The 15,140-nt window shown below is 42.1% G+C and overlaps 1 long non-coding RNA gene across 1 annotated transcript in view; it reads right to left on the bottom strand.

The window, feature by feature from the left end:
- Positions 1-431: 431 nt before the first annotated feature.
- The window catches only part of LOC112947916, a 20,366-nt gene continuing 5,657 nt past the window's right edge, over positions 432-15,140 (bottom strand). The window contains exons 2-3 of the long non-coding RNA XR_003249494.1: positions 1,352-1,411; positions 432-655 (exon numbers count right to left, since the gene is read on the bottom strand). This is a non-coding gene — a long non-coding RNA (uncharacterized LOC112947916). The remainder of the gene's footprint in view (positions 656-1,351; positions 1,412-15,140) is intronic.

Below are 15,140 nucleotides of genomic sequence, written 5' to 3'. Positions count from 1 at the left end.
CTTGCAGAAACGCACGTCGTGGCAGGGAGATGGTGTCTGACCGCACGGAGCAGCGCTGCCCGCAGCTGGGAGCGATGCCGGCCGGGAGCCACGCGGGAGCGAGGAGGACCGAGCGAGAATGACTCACCGCCAACATCAACGCAAGGCAATATTTCCTCCTCAGCAGGCAGCCCTTGCGCCTATCTGTCACCGCTCAGAGCAAGGTCCCTCTGCACCTTGCTGGGGAGCAGCTCAGCATGCGTAAGGCTGCAGAATTTCCAAACCCTCTTCCTTTCTGGTGTTCCCCCTGGGAAAGCTTCACTCGGTGCGGAGGACACAAGGCACTGCTTGTCCCCACAGCAGAGCCAACGCAGCAGCACTAAGCAAAATGCAGACCTGTAAAAGCAGGTGCCCTTCCTGCCCCGCCTGGATTAATGGTGCAGCCTCCCAGTATCAGCAGAGAACATGTCACCTTTCTGAGCCAGTCCTTTGCTCTGGAGACCTTGCAAAAACATCTCCCTGATCTGAAAGATGGGCCTCACATTCATCTGGGTCTGTGAAGGTCATAGCTTCCTTCTGAATAGCCTCCTTACATCAGTATGTGTCATTTATTCATGTGTATTTCCAGCTACACAAATAACAGGTAACATCTGCAAATACAGTGAGAAACAGAGATCTGCAAAAGGAACAGAAAAAAAAAAAAACCAAAAACAGAAAAAGCAGATAGTATCTGTGTCAAGAACAGGGCTGTAAATCACAGGTCCAGCCCTCAGACTACCAAAATACCACAGCAGGGTATCTAGCTGGTATCATTTCATGACCCACTTCATTGCTGGCTCTGGAGAAAAATCTTTTTTTTCTTTAATTCTCAACAATAAAGCTTAGATCAGACTGAAGAGCAGAGGACTGCAAGACAGCTGACTAACTCAAGATCTAGCAGTATTTAGGCTAGAGACATCAAATGCCTTGGCTTTCCTCAGTTTAAGAATTTGGCAGCATGTCCCAGCAGTCAGAAGATACCCGGGTGTTACTGTGCACCAGATTTTAGAAGCAGTAAAAGAACAAGAAGCTTGTCTGAATAATTTCATCAGAAACAGAGGAGAGCAGAAACTGGTCTCTCCTTTCAAGCTGTTGCTTTGCGTTGTGTTTGCATCCTGTGGGCACATGGGAGACCTCTAACTTCCCATCCCCGCATGCACCCACGCTCTTGGGCCACATGAGCTTGGCCAGCAAAGGTGGCGCACACGAGCATGGCCATGCAGGGGATGCAGGGAGTGCATCACCCTTCTCTCATCCTCTCCTTGTTCCCAATATCCACTCTCCTTATTTCAGGAGCGTGTGCGAACATGCCTCCAAAGCGGATCACACCTACCTGCCAACGCGTTCCTGGGATCCAAAGATGCATTCAGGACTTTGCGTGGACTCCAACGTTCTGCTCAGAGAAGACACAAATACTTGACATTTTAATGATATAATTAGCACCCATAAAACCCTTCACTCCAAGAATAGCTGCAAGAAACAGAAATATAGAGTGGGAGCTTATATAATTTCATCAGTTTGTCATCTCTTTTCAGAAGATTCTGCCAACTGGCCTCAATTTATCAATCAACAGAATAGTAAACACTGGAGAGCAACCTGCGGGTAGATTACCAGAATGATTTTACATCAACCTCTTTCTAGATCTAAATGATATTCAGTTGCTTTTTCAAATAGCAAATCTAAAGTGTGATTCCAGGCATCAAAAGTCTTTGCCTAATGAATGAATTAACAAATTACAATTGGTTACCATATTTGAGCATTTAAGTACAAAGAAGAAACACTCAGTTATAAATAGAGCTGATTAGAGTATGGCATACGTGCATTTGTATAGAGGATCTAAGAAGATGATGAGTTGTAATTGGTGGCACACACGAGCATGGCCATGCAGGGGATGCAGGGAGTGCATCCCCTGGATGGAATTTGCAAAGGTTCATTAAGAGCAAAAGTTTGTGCAGGTTTCATTTAGAATTTTGGAAAAACCCATGAGCTTGGGCTCTAATCAAGTCACACATAGCATGTTTTGCAATTAACTTTCAAAACTCAAATACAAAGTCACCGAGATATAAGCAGAGACCTTGTGCTGCTGCCACTTGGTTTTGTGCTTAGTAGGAAGCAGACGGGGCAGGTGCTGCCCCATTATCCACCAAGCATTTATTAAGGTCCAAAATGGAGCGGAGTATCCTGCAGGAGATCCAGGACCACACAGTCACCGCTCCAGTGAGAGGCACAGCTCTCATGTCCCACCTTAGCACCAGTAGGCACCATCTCAGGAAGCACCTACAGATGGAGCACATGAAAGGAGAATCTGGGAGGACAAGGATGAGTGACGCGGATGAGGTTTGGGGTGGGAACACAACAGCTGTAGTGGTTAGGGATTGGAGGCAAGGTAGGGACTGCAGTGGGATGACTGGAAGGATCACAGCTCTCAGGGAGAGGCAGGGCTGGGCAGGCAGCTTGTGCCAGGAAACCTGGCTGCCACCACTGTGTGTGTTGTCCCTTCCGTACCTGAAAGCAAAGTAGTGCTGTGGCTCACTCTTGTTCTTACTGCTGCTGTCCACAGGGGGTAAAAGTTCTTGGATTGATCCAGGTCATTGTTCCTTTTCCTTCACAGTCTCATATCTATCTTTATTCTGTAGATACCTCTCAAGAGAGAGTTAGATCGTAGACTCGCCCGGTTTTTGCAAAATTGTTATGTTTTGCACATGCATACAGAATGTAAATGAATGGGCTGATGCCTCTCTCCTCCCCATCACCTTCTCCTCATGACATCATACTACTAACCTGCAAGTCAATCCCTGATCCAAGAATAAGTTGCAGTGAAAAAATGGGACATATCTTAAGCAAACATGAACGCTCAAGATGTGATACATGTTCTTTGTTCCAGACACAAGGTACATACTCATAAAGTAATCAATTCACACAGCTGTCAGCTCCATCTCCAAGTTAAACAATACCAATTACCTTGAAAATAAAACCCTCAAAATGCAAGAAATTAATGAATCAGTCACACTGTGGTGGCACACTTACCCTAACTCCCTGCTTGAATAGAACAATCATAGACCTCCACTGGAGCAAACCCAACCAGGAAATTAAGAATCTTGTTGTCAGATGTACATTATTATTACCTTTCTCTGAAATTACCTGGCCATATATCATTATCTTAAATGATTCTGTAATTTAAAATAAGTCCAAAATTACTTGAAGTGACTGAATATCCCCATAAAGTGAAAGATTACAGCCTCCCTGCATAGCTGACCATACCTCTGAGGTGCTTAATAACAACCTGGAATGGGAATTCATTGCTGGCTTTCTAAAAAAATCCCCAAACCAGAAAAAAAAACAGAAACTGCTCAGCTGAGCCTGTGAAGAAGAAATAAACATGGAGGAAAACAAAAGAAATCTATGTGTTGAAATGTAAATATCTCACTTATTTTTGACTCTGCTTGAAGCTGGTTACGTTTGAAGGAATATCTTATCAGGCACAATTCCCTTGTTCTGTTTGGAAAATTGCATTTTCCTTCTGGCAATCTGTGGTTCTCTTCACAAATCCTGCACTGGGAGGAGGTCCTTTGTTCTCTTGTTTTATCTTGAGAAAGAAGACAACAAATTGTTTTTGCTTTTATTATACAGATTTTGGAGCAAACCAAAACCACTGACTCACTCCACTTTAATTTGGACAACTGGCAAGAGCAGCTCCTGCAGATGCACAAGGGAGGAACACACTGCCCGCTTTTGACCCACAAGAATATGATGATAAGTGGGGTCAAGGTAAAATGTCCTGAGCCAGCCCTGGGTATCAATTTACCAGCGTTGTATATGGCATTCTGGACTCTACTTATTGGAAGCACAAGAGAAAGGCATGCAAGTCAAGGTAAGAGGCAAACTTCTTTGAATCTCCTAGACATGAAGAGTGTCAAAGACAGTATCTTAACTTACTGACTTAAATAAGGCAAAGATTTCATCCAACAAAGACCCTCATATGTCAAGGTGTCATTTTGTCCACAATTAAGATGTTCTTCACAAACCCATAAATGGGAAATCAAAATGGTGGATAATTTTTGTTCTCAAACACCAAATCCCTATCAAAGCAGAAGAATTAAAAGCTCTTTATAGAGAAAATAGAATATAAATTATAGGTAATCTGTGGGATTTTCACAGATCCAAAAGCATAATTCATTTCAATAAAAAAATACGACTAGATATGACTCCCCTCCCTAAAAAAAAATAGCTGACTATGCAATATTACTACATAACAACATCTTAAGCTTCAAGGCAAGTTTTCTACAGAGGTCTGAAGACTTCATTGATCTATGAAAGGGAGTGACTGAGAATTTGAAATCAAAGTTTCTTCTCTCTCTGTCATTCCCTTTCCTCCTAGTATGGTACTTCTTAGCAAAAGTGTGCTTCCCACAGGGCCATATTAATACGGGCCAACGTCTTAATTGCTCAACATCAGTTGATTTCAATGGATGTGTATCACTTCAGAGCAGTTGGGAAGCTCATCCAACAACCTCTTTCTAACTTTGATTGATTAAAGTGCCTTTTGACCTTAAATACGTACCTTCCTTCTCATTACTTGAATTATTTCTCGTGGCTCTGTAGGAAGGAGGGTAAACATAACAGATATTAAACTTCTATTGCAAGGTACAGCTGTGAAGCCTGGGTACTTAGCAACCAGGAACAGAGCAGCACAAGATGTTCCACCCAAACCACACATTTTGCAATAAAATATAAAAATTCCCATCAACCTGTGACATCTAGGCCAACACAGCTGATCTCCACAAACAGCCAGACACTCATATCCGACAGGAAATTTGCCATATTTAAAAGCTCAACGTATCTGACAAATATAGCTTACTCCTCCCCTATATTCCTTGACATTTCTCTCCTTACCACAAGCACCTTTCCCAATTGGATTCAAATGAGTAATCTCAACTTTAAAATGTTGGTTCGATATTTATGTTGGCGATTAAGGTCAGGCAGTCAAGAGATGAGAACGCTAATTTCCGCAAGCAGATTGCCTGACATTTGAACAAGATTGAAAATTCTATCAATATAGCACATTTTTCTTAGCAAAAAGTTCATGTAATTTCTTGAGCATTAATCAGCAAAACTCAGTCCTGACTGAAGAAGAAATGACAGCAGCCAGGTTGCTCTTCATCTTGTCATGAAGTTTCATTTGAGTGTTCCTTCACGGCAGGGCTGTGCAGACCCTGCCCTTCCAGCTGCAGAGCCTTATAAAAAGGATTCCTCTGTAAAGAAACCCAAATCAACCAAAAAACACATAGAGGGTTAATTTTTTGCCCTAGCAGAAGATGGGGGAACCTAAATGCATCCCTAAATGTGCATCATTCAAGCATTTCTTAAACAAGTCTCCTCAATTTTGTGTAGGCTGAAGTCAGAAAATAGAGGTTTCTAAGTTTATTTACCAAATATTTAGGAAGTTACCTTAAAAAACAGTGTGATGGTTCCTCCTTTACAGAGAGACATTTGAGCAGCATGGTCATGCTGGGAGTCACAGGTATGTGAGTCCTCTCTCAGCTATATTTCAAGAAGCAAACAGGGAAGGCTAGTGAGGGAAATAAATCAGGCTTGTTAAACAGGAATCTCCGAGTGAAGCTCATTTGTCCTTTAAGCTGAAATAAGAAAGCTTTTAAAATTGCTGCAGGCTTGCAAGCCTATATGAAAAGTTCAGGGCTATTGTACTTTTTTGCTTCAAGATATTTTTCCTTTCCAAGATCCCCCATGAAATTTAGATCATTTTGAAAAAAAAATAATCAGCTAACTTGCAGCACGAGCACGTTGAAGAAACAGAGGGGAAAAGCTCCAAAAGATACTTGAATAAATAACAGGTTTAAACTGCTGATTAATTGTCAGAAATCTTTCCCTTCGGCATAATAGTTGCAGAGCCTCTCTCTGCTCTTCAGCAAGATTTGTGACTTTTTTTTTCCCTTGGTTTCTTAAGGGGTGATTAAATTTTGGGGTATGATTTATGGACAGCAAACCTGAAGTCCCTTGGAGCAATGAGACGTGGGTTGCACTGCGTTAGTGCTGCTTCCCACGGGCCACGTTCAGCACCGGCACTGCTCCCAGGAAGGCACCGCTTCTCGCTGAGGGCAGCACGCACAGACCTGCTGATCCGGGGAAAAAAATCTCATTATTTCCCACTATTAAAGGCTGGTTTTGTTGGAAACAGCCCTCTTCTCAGGCGATCTGCAGCCAGCTGTTCCGCAATGTGTTACTGAGCACAAATAAAGATCGCGACCTTTCCAAGTTAATGAGAGTTTTGTCTTCCCTCCAGAGCCTCGTGCTAATTTTAAAGGAATGCAAATGTCTCCACAAAAAGCTGTGTGGCTTTTCCAAAGCCCACTGATCAGCATTAAACAGCCTTGCTTAAAAAAATGTTGTACTGCCTGACTTGTCTGCATAAGCTTAGCTCCTGCTTAAATATGGGTGTGCATATGTGTACATATATGCATATGCATATATATAGATATACACACACTCCCATATATATAGGGAAATTCTATAGAGAAAAAATGCCTAGCTTACATTTATATGGTTGAGTCAAGACTGTGGACAGTTACTGGCTGTTCCTGAACTTTCAGTCACTTTCAGGAGTTTCAGGAGCTCCCTCCTGTGGCCAAGCTGGCAGTGATGGGTTCCATCACTGTCATTTCCAACCAGATGCATGGTGCAGAGCAGCAGGCAATGCCAAGGGCAGTACTGAGCTCTCTGAAGCAGGACTTGATTGCAGTCTGCAAAGCAGCTTCCCACATCCCCTGACCATGCACAGGACTGTCCATCACCCCCGGGGGAAGGATTAATTAAGATTCATCAATGGCATTACTCTCCTTGCACATCAACGCCACCTAACACCAAGGCTGTCAATACCTGGTGAAGCTCTGGATCATATGCTCTCTATAGAAAACCTTAATTTCACAGCAGTCACCATAGTGGCCTAGGCAAACAAGGTGTCTAAAATGCACAAATGGCAAAAAGACCCAGATGGAACAGCAACAAAGCCAGCTCAGAAAGCACCTTGACATGCAAAGCTACTGCTGCACAAGCTCAGCAATGTGCCATTTCACATTAAGTAGCATTTTGCTTTCTCAGAGTTCTCAAAGGACAGTAAAAGCTGCACTGGAAGTGCACATGGTGCTCCTATATCTGCAAGAAATCCTCTGAGGTGGCTGGGGCATCAGCATGGGGAGTGCGCCAGGCTTCGCTGCTGGATTCAGCTCTCCCAGGGTCTCAGAGCTTCCCACGGCCAGGGCATCCTACTCCAAAACACCCCATAGGACAAGGATAAACTACAGGCTTCTCCTTAAGTTCCCAAGCCTGTGGTTCCCTAAAACTGGTTTTAGGGATCACCCGCGCTATCAGAAACCAGCAATTCTCCAGTTTTTCAGAAAAAGTGGAAAGCCTCACACAGCAGAGAGGAGCTTGATCTCAAGAGGGATTTAAGGGAAAAGCAGACCCAGGAGCACCCGCCAACCATGCTGCTCACCGGGGCGCCTCGCGCTGGGCTGGCCCGTGCCACGCGGCCACAGCGAGCACGAGCTGCCCCCGACGAACCCCACGGGCACAGCCGGCCAAAGGCTGTCCAGCATGAAAAGGCCCCAGCTGGGATCCCTTTTAAAACATTCAGTATTGCAAACTCTGAAATCTAACCATTTTTGCACATTTCTACACTAAACATATAATTATTCTTTTAACATTTTCAGAAAGTTTAATAATGCATGCATTTTAGAGATTACATTTTGTAGTTAATTTACTGAAGTGATATGTAATAAGTGATATTTGTATCATCTGCTAGCTAGCATGATGCTTAAAGATGCTGCAAATACCTAATTACATTATATGCTATGAAGCAGATATAAAACTAAAACCTGTGTAATAGTTAAGCCTGTTGCTATAACAACCACATTTCAAGGGCACAGACACAGAAAACACACACAACAACATCTGCATTAGCAAAATATCTTATTGCAAACAGCAAAAGAACACATTAAATTTCAAACTTCTTTGCTCAACAAAAATAATAGGGAAAAGAAAGGGCCTTTTGTTATCAGCAAAAACAGCCTCTGAAAGGAAGATTAATTGATTAATCTGCCCATGGATTCCTCCCAAAACATTTCCCCTTCAAGAGGGGAGGCTGCTGGATCCTCATCTCAGCTATGTTCCTCCTTCAGTCTGTGGGAATGTTGCCTTGGACGCATATTGCACCAGGCTCAGAAACTGTGGCTCTTTTTGCCCATAAGATTAAGAAATGAGGATCAGAAACAAAGAAAATGAGTCATGGTGTTATATAGCATAACAGACCAGGCAAGGAATCAGCAGAGAGGGGTTTTGATAATCAAGTAAATGTATTTGGCCCAATTCTTTGCATTATATAACAGCCTATAATAGGAGAAAGAAAAGGAGTAATTAAAAAAAGAAACAAAAAAGAAGCAAAACTACTTATAAGTCAAACTGAGACCAATGGAGATAAGTGCTTGGTGAAGTTCAAAAGTAGTAAATGACTTTGTGATGTTCTGAATAAACACAAATTATTTTCACAGACTAGGGTAGATCAGCTCTGCTTAAATGCAGTACTACGCGGGTCTGTGCATTACACAGTAATAGCCACTATTTGGGTTGCTAAGCTTCTTGTCTCAAAACAGGGAGTTGATCGAATAGAAACCTTTCACCCACCAGGACCACTCCCACCCTCTGAATGGGGACACATAGGAGGGAGCACAGGTCAGCCCCATGCAGGGACTGCTTCCCTAGTATCAGAGGCGTCAATCCAGATCGTTTCCAACTTTTCTCTGAAAACAGGGAACTTGTAAAACACCCCAGGGCTAGAAAGACCAGAAGCGATTAGAGTCTTGTCTAGAAAATAGTTTTCTTCAGCATAAAAGGTTTTCACAAAGAAAGCCTCAAATGCATGGGAATACTGTGCAAAGGGTCAGTGAGCATCATGTTTTTAAAAGGAGATCGATATGGCTTCCTCCTGCTAAAATTGTGATTAGTACTTTTGGGCACAAAACACATTCATGGAAAAAGAAGGCATAGTAGCAGTGCTTATATTCTTTTGGTTTAAAGAAATCAACATTAATATTTCTGTACTCGTTTTCTTGCACTGTCACAGATCAGAAAACATACCTTCATCAATAAAAGAAAATTAGTTGACTATCTCCATTCCTTTCTCCTCTTTTTCAGTTCCAAGGATTTACATATTTACACGTCCTAGGAAGACAACTTCAGAAGCAAGATACAATTTAGCACAGGTTTCGCAAAGCTTTCCATAATAGTGATTTTGACAATAAAAAGCAAAAACATACAGGCTTCTCTAAAGCTGCCTTTTACCTTCCCCTTGAAAACAGCAACTGTGGCTTTGAATTAACATTTGTTGTTTTCATTTGACTGTACATCTTTTAAAGAAGCAACGAGAGCACTGGAAGCAGAAGTTAATAACTGTGTCATATTATTCAAGGTTTCTAGTTTCAACACAGATTGCCTAGTAGTAAGGCAGTCTGCCAAAGTCAACCACAGAAAGAGATTTAGCAATAAAAATCACACTTTCCTCTTTTTATATATAAACACAAGAGCAAAGCTGTTTACAATAGAAGGCTATAAGCACATTATACTATTGATGATGGAAAAATGCAAGTCACAAGTCTCCCTCTAACTAAAACTGACCCCATCCCTAAGATGGTCTTTTGGACCTGATGAATTTCCAATTTTAAACTCTTTTAACTATTCTTCATTTTGGAGGCTTTCAAGCTCTTCTAGAAATCTACTTGCCAATTATTGGACATACTTGATTCTTCCAATTCATAGGTCTATTGGAGGAGCAGAGAGATGCAATTCAACCAGCATCTGATTCCTATCCTCTACATATCACTAGCATCTCAACCCAATGCGGAGAGCTCTTGTCTCACACCAGGAAAGACTGACAGAGGCAGGAAATAACCTCATCATTTCATTGGCATTAATTGGCATCACGCTTAGACCTGTATGTAAGAGTGGATCATAGTCTTTCACATCTGGCTCCTTTTTTTAAGGGGTCATCTTTTATTTAATCTAACTCAAGCATTTGTAAAAAAAAAAAAAAAAAAACCAAGCTGCTGGTCATACCATCTCTCCTTCAGGTATTTTGTAGCCTGCAAGCCAGTGAAGAGCTTCCCTCCTTGCAGGACAGCAGCGATGCCTGTGGTGTCTGTGCAAACGTTTCTGCCTTTGCACATGCCAGAGAGCAACCTTGCAGCTCCTGCTAAGACCAGGGGAGCACTGGCAAGGTCACAGCTCAAGAGCAAGGTGTGAAGCCTTCTTGGTGCCATCAAGACACAATGTAGACCTATTTTCCATTTGCCTTATTCCATTTCCATTAAGCCCTTTGCTTTCATTTCAGAGAGCTGTGTTTTTTCCCCCAAGATTCATTTTCCAATTGCCAGACTGCCTCCTTTAGCCCCCAGCACAATTTTCAAATTACAGGCAACTGCAGGAACAACGTGCACCAGGCAGCTGCTCTTAAATGTTGTCATCTGTCTCCACTAAAAACCTCTTGGTTATTCTGTACGATAACTGGCAGGAAGACAGATGGTATCCTGTGTATATTTCAGCAAATTTGATCTATTATCAATTATTTATGCCCATTTTTTTGGTAGAGATGCATGAGGCAGCCTGTTTTTCACAGCTTCCAGAGTGGGGTTTCAGTGCTGGACTCAGTTATAGCTAAGTTGTGAGATAAATTTGTGACAAATATTGCCTCCTCCTGACAGCCTTTCACAGATTCTAATGAGACTGAGGATACTCAGTCTCAAGGTCTGCCAGGATAGGGCCAACCTCTGGCTCCAGCACAGCTACGCCATAGCGAGGACTGCCTGGGTGATTCCACCATGGAGAAGAGCTGTCACCATGTCACCATGGAGAAGAGCTGTCACTTCCACGCTGATGAAAAATTCCTTCAGTTTGCGTGCACTGTCTGCAATAGCAGTACATGGTACTTGCTTTCTATGACAAGAGAAGATGCTCCATAAACAACTCTGTTTCACGGAATCATGCGAGACAGTAGAAAATTCCCTATCCCAGTAAAAATTACAATCCCTTAGAGAAATAAATAAATAAAGAGTAGTACATAAGCTCCCACATCTTTAAATTCCTGTAAATTCCTGTTTCTAATGCAACACTTCTTCAGTGCTCATCTCAAGCACTTTCTGCTCCCACTCTTCTCTGCAAAGGCGGCTTCCCGAGCAGGCCTTACTCAGGATGGTCCCGGTGGTAGCAGACAGCATAACACAAAAGTTGAATGGTCAAAGTTTGTAATGGAAGATCACTAAGGCTAGTTCAAGGTGGGAAAGGAGAATATGAAGTCTTGAATTATAGTCTTTATACCTTGCTACCCTAGGAGCAACAATTGCAACATTTCCTCATGAAAGCAAATACTTTTTTGAGAAAACCTCCAAGACAGAAAAGGTTTAAATGCAAAATATTAATTTCCTTCTAGGCACTGTCCTACAAGAAGCGATGCATAAATCCATGAGCACTGCAGCTGTACCATGCCACCAGTAGGTTAGACATGCAGGACATGGCAACTGATGGAGCTCTCAACTTCTGTAGACCCGTTCCTGCTCAACCTACCTGCAGGTCTGGCCCTCTGTTAGCTAGAGCCACTAGAGGTCAACACAGTCACACACTTTGGAGGCTCCACCAGCTCCACGCTCGTGCAGCCGCGCTCAGCAGCAGAAGGCTACATGTCCTAAGTGTCCAGGAACGGGCTATGGGACAAGTAGGATTGCTCTTAGGCTCTGCTAGGAGCTCCTGCACTTCACATCGAAGCTGTAGCCATCACCATGGGATTGTGCAGCTCCTTTCTGGACCAGCCTTGACTTAAGGTCTTCCTTACCTTCCTCCACACACAGGGACACACAGGCAGACACGCAGAACAGACAGGAAAGCATCAAACATGGTCAGAGAGCAGATGAGGAGCAGTGAAGTTCTTCAGAACTGAAGCTGCTCATCTACTTACACAATGAAATACATATATAGGAAACTGCTACTTCCTTTTGCATAGAACAGTACCAAAAATGCTGCTTGCATTGCTCAGATAAAGTTCAGATAAGAGCAGATTCTGGTTATTGCTACCCTCCAAAAACCTCAAAAAGGAAGATATCATTATCAATAGTGTTATCTTTTTTCATTATTTAGGTGACAACATTATAGAAGAATTGTGACCTAGTTTAGAAGGTTAGCTCTGATTTATGGTGATATTAATAGCTCTTTATAGCTTTAATAGCTCTTGATCTTACCTCAAGATTTTTTTGATGTAAGTAATCCCATTTTCCTGGAGTAATTTTGTGTATTTCAGTAAAGACTGTAAACTGTTTTATAACTTCAGTAACTTCCCATCTCACATTGTGCAAAATTCTGTTTCTAGAATTCAGATTCCATGTTCAGTTTTCAGGTGTGGAAACTAAGGACAACAATTGCACTTAATTACTGTCAATTTCATAAAAGGGCCTGATATTTTGTGCCCATTTTAAAACAACTTGTAAACTTAAAATGATTCTTTTGATATAGATTCCAATCCTGTCAACTGGCTAACTGGTAGACTCAAAATAAGTGCTTCCATAAAATAAAATTCTCGGTCTTTAAATGCTTTCTTACAACTTCCCCCTGCTGAGACAGTCCCATTCCCACTTCTGGGAACAACAAGAAAAATAATGAATTTGGCTTCAGCCGAAGGGGCTGAGCAACAGGGGAAACAGGCCTAGATCAAGGCTGATTATTTTCAACATTAGTCCAGGGGTCACATGCATTTCAGACTCTGCATTAGCCATGTTAAGTTTAAAGGGGCTGGAAGCGCAATCTCAAACCTCTTGAATCTTTTTAAACTAATAAGAGTAAATCATGTTTTTAGCTCTGAAATAACCCCAGGTATCCTGCACCTCGCCCTTGCGGACGTGACCGCGCTGCTGAAGCTCCCCAGCCGTGCCTGGGGCTGCCCATACTTGAACAAGCAGCTAAAGACTAGGTTTCCCTCCGCTCTTTTGCTCTTCTGTGTACTCATCTGCTGGGTAGCTGAAAGCCCTCAAGGAAGATGGTGTCAAATGCATAGACGACTTCCTATATGTCTGAAATAATCTCTCATGTTGATTTTTATTGCTTTATAAAACAATAGTCACACAAAGCTCTCCAGTTCTATCCAGGCACTAGATTTACAACTATGAGCTTCTACAAGTAGAATAAAATAGAACAATCACTAAAACACATTTAGAAATAACGAAAAAAAATCTCTGGACTTTTTTTTTTCCCCTGGCTGTTTATTTCTGTCTCTAGCAACATAATGAAAACTTCAGCAAGCCGTGTCTCTAGAAGACAACAGTTGTGTATGATGGGGAAGGTATCAGAACACTAGCACAGTCCTGGCGTGCTGTATCAATGAAAAATGGCTCGCAGGGCTTCCACAAAGATATTCTAAACCAGGCAAAATTCCCACTGACGCCACCAAGACTGCTGCTTAGATAAAGACTAATCATCGTGGAAAGGGAAAGCAAATCAGTAAGCAAATTTCATCACATCAGACACAGCTTGAGCAAGCCACATCAAAAGCACAGCCACAGTGGTGGTGATGATTAAAAATATTAATCAGACGTATGACCTTTACTTGCATATAATTTTAGCAAGGCTCCACATTTCACAGCTCCACACATAATGAGAAATTTTATGCAAATAATTTCGGATAACCTATCTACTTTGGGAGGAGGATAACACTTCCTTAAGTCAATACATCTTTTCCAACACACCTGTATTTGGATAGTAGAAAATTAAACAACATGCATCATCATGCATAGCTCATCCAGACTCACAGTTTTGGGCAGACAAAATCAGCTGAACTGATTATTTGACATGAAAGCAAAACAAGCCAACGTCTTAGGAGATGTCAGATGTTATACACGGGAGTTTTTTCTCCTCCTTTAAAATGCAGCTGTGACTTCTGTTCTAAAGATGTGTGGAACTGTAACCAGGCAACAGCTGATAACTCACAAGCAAATGCTGCAAACATCTAGAGTGAAAGATATCTTCTATTTTTAATTTGCTGTATAGGTTTAAGTGATTCTACACGTTTGACTTTGATTTATGACAAAGCTTTGATGGCTTGTGATGGGCTTTGTGAAGCCCAGAACACGGATGTATGGCTTTGCAAGATCACCAGACTTGCCAAGAACCCAGGCTCTGTCCTGGATCAGACTATGGTCTAACCTTGGCCAGACTATGCAGGTGGTTTTACTCACAGCCCATCCAGTCGAGCCCTTGCTCACAGCTGAAGGACAGAAGACCTCCCTCTGCTCCTCACCTCCTGCTCTCAGCTACCTGGTTGAGCCTCCTCCTGGGGTCTGTCAGGCACCAGCCTCAGTAGATCATTTAATTTAGCTCCATATACAACTATTTTGACTTTTTGCTGAATAGCTGAATCTGTTCCTACAGGGCTGATTTTTGTGTGTGTGTGTTTGTGAAAAAGCCCACAAACTTTTAGGGGAAACCAGATGTTTCTGTAGCCTGCTGTCTTACAAAGTGCACAAAATGGCTTGGAAACTTCTCTGACTAATGCTTTATACTGCTATATCACTCCTGCCTGGTGCTTAGCTCATCACAGTCTCCTGCTGTTTTCCACATCACACGGAGACTACAAACTCCTTGAGCAATGGACCTCTCCTACTATATATCCGCTGCTGCTGCTTCTCTTACGCTGAGCTCCAGCTGAGCAATCAGCACAATAAAAAAAAAAAGTAATAATAATAAGCAGAAAAACTATCCAGAGGAAAAAGCGCAATTAATTTTTCTCCAACTGCAACCTGATATATAAAAGAAAGAAGCAAACACAGCAAAGATGGCAATGGTCCCCCATCTATTCTTTTTGGAATAGCAAAGATGCAGATTTAAGAACAGTTTTCCCAAGCAGTTTCATTTCTTTCCATACACTGGCAGCCTTTCTCTCAGCCTTGTTTCAAACCAAGCTAAGACAGGTAAGACTTGTGACCGTACAGGTTTACTTTTCTTTTTTTTTCTTTTTTTTTTTTTTTTTTTAAATTGATAAGAGTATTGCTGTAATGATCTCAAGGACATGCTCCCCA

This window comes from Nothoprocta perdicaria, unplaced genomic scaffold (genome assembly GCF_003342845.1).
Source record: "Nothoprocta perdicaria isolate Ctin4 unplaced genomic scaffold, notPer1 scaffold_25, whole genome shotgun sequence".
NCBI classification, from domain to species: Eukaryota; Metazoa; Chordata; class Aves; order Tinamiformes; family Tinamidae; genus Nothoprocta; species Nothoprocta perdicaria.
The sequence above is the reverse complement of the archived record's forward strand: the minus strand, read 5'-3'. Positions and strand labels throughout refer to the sequence as shown.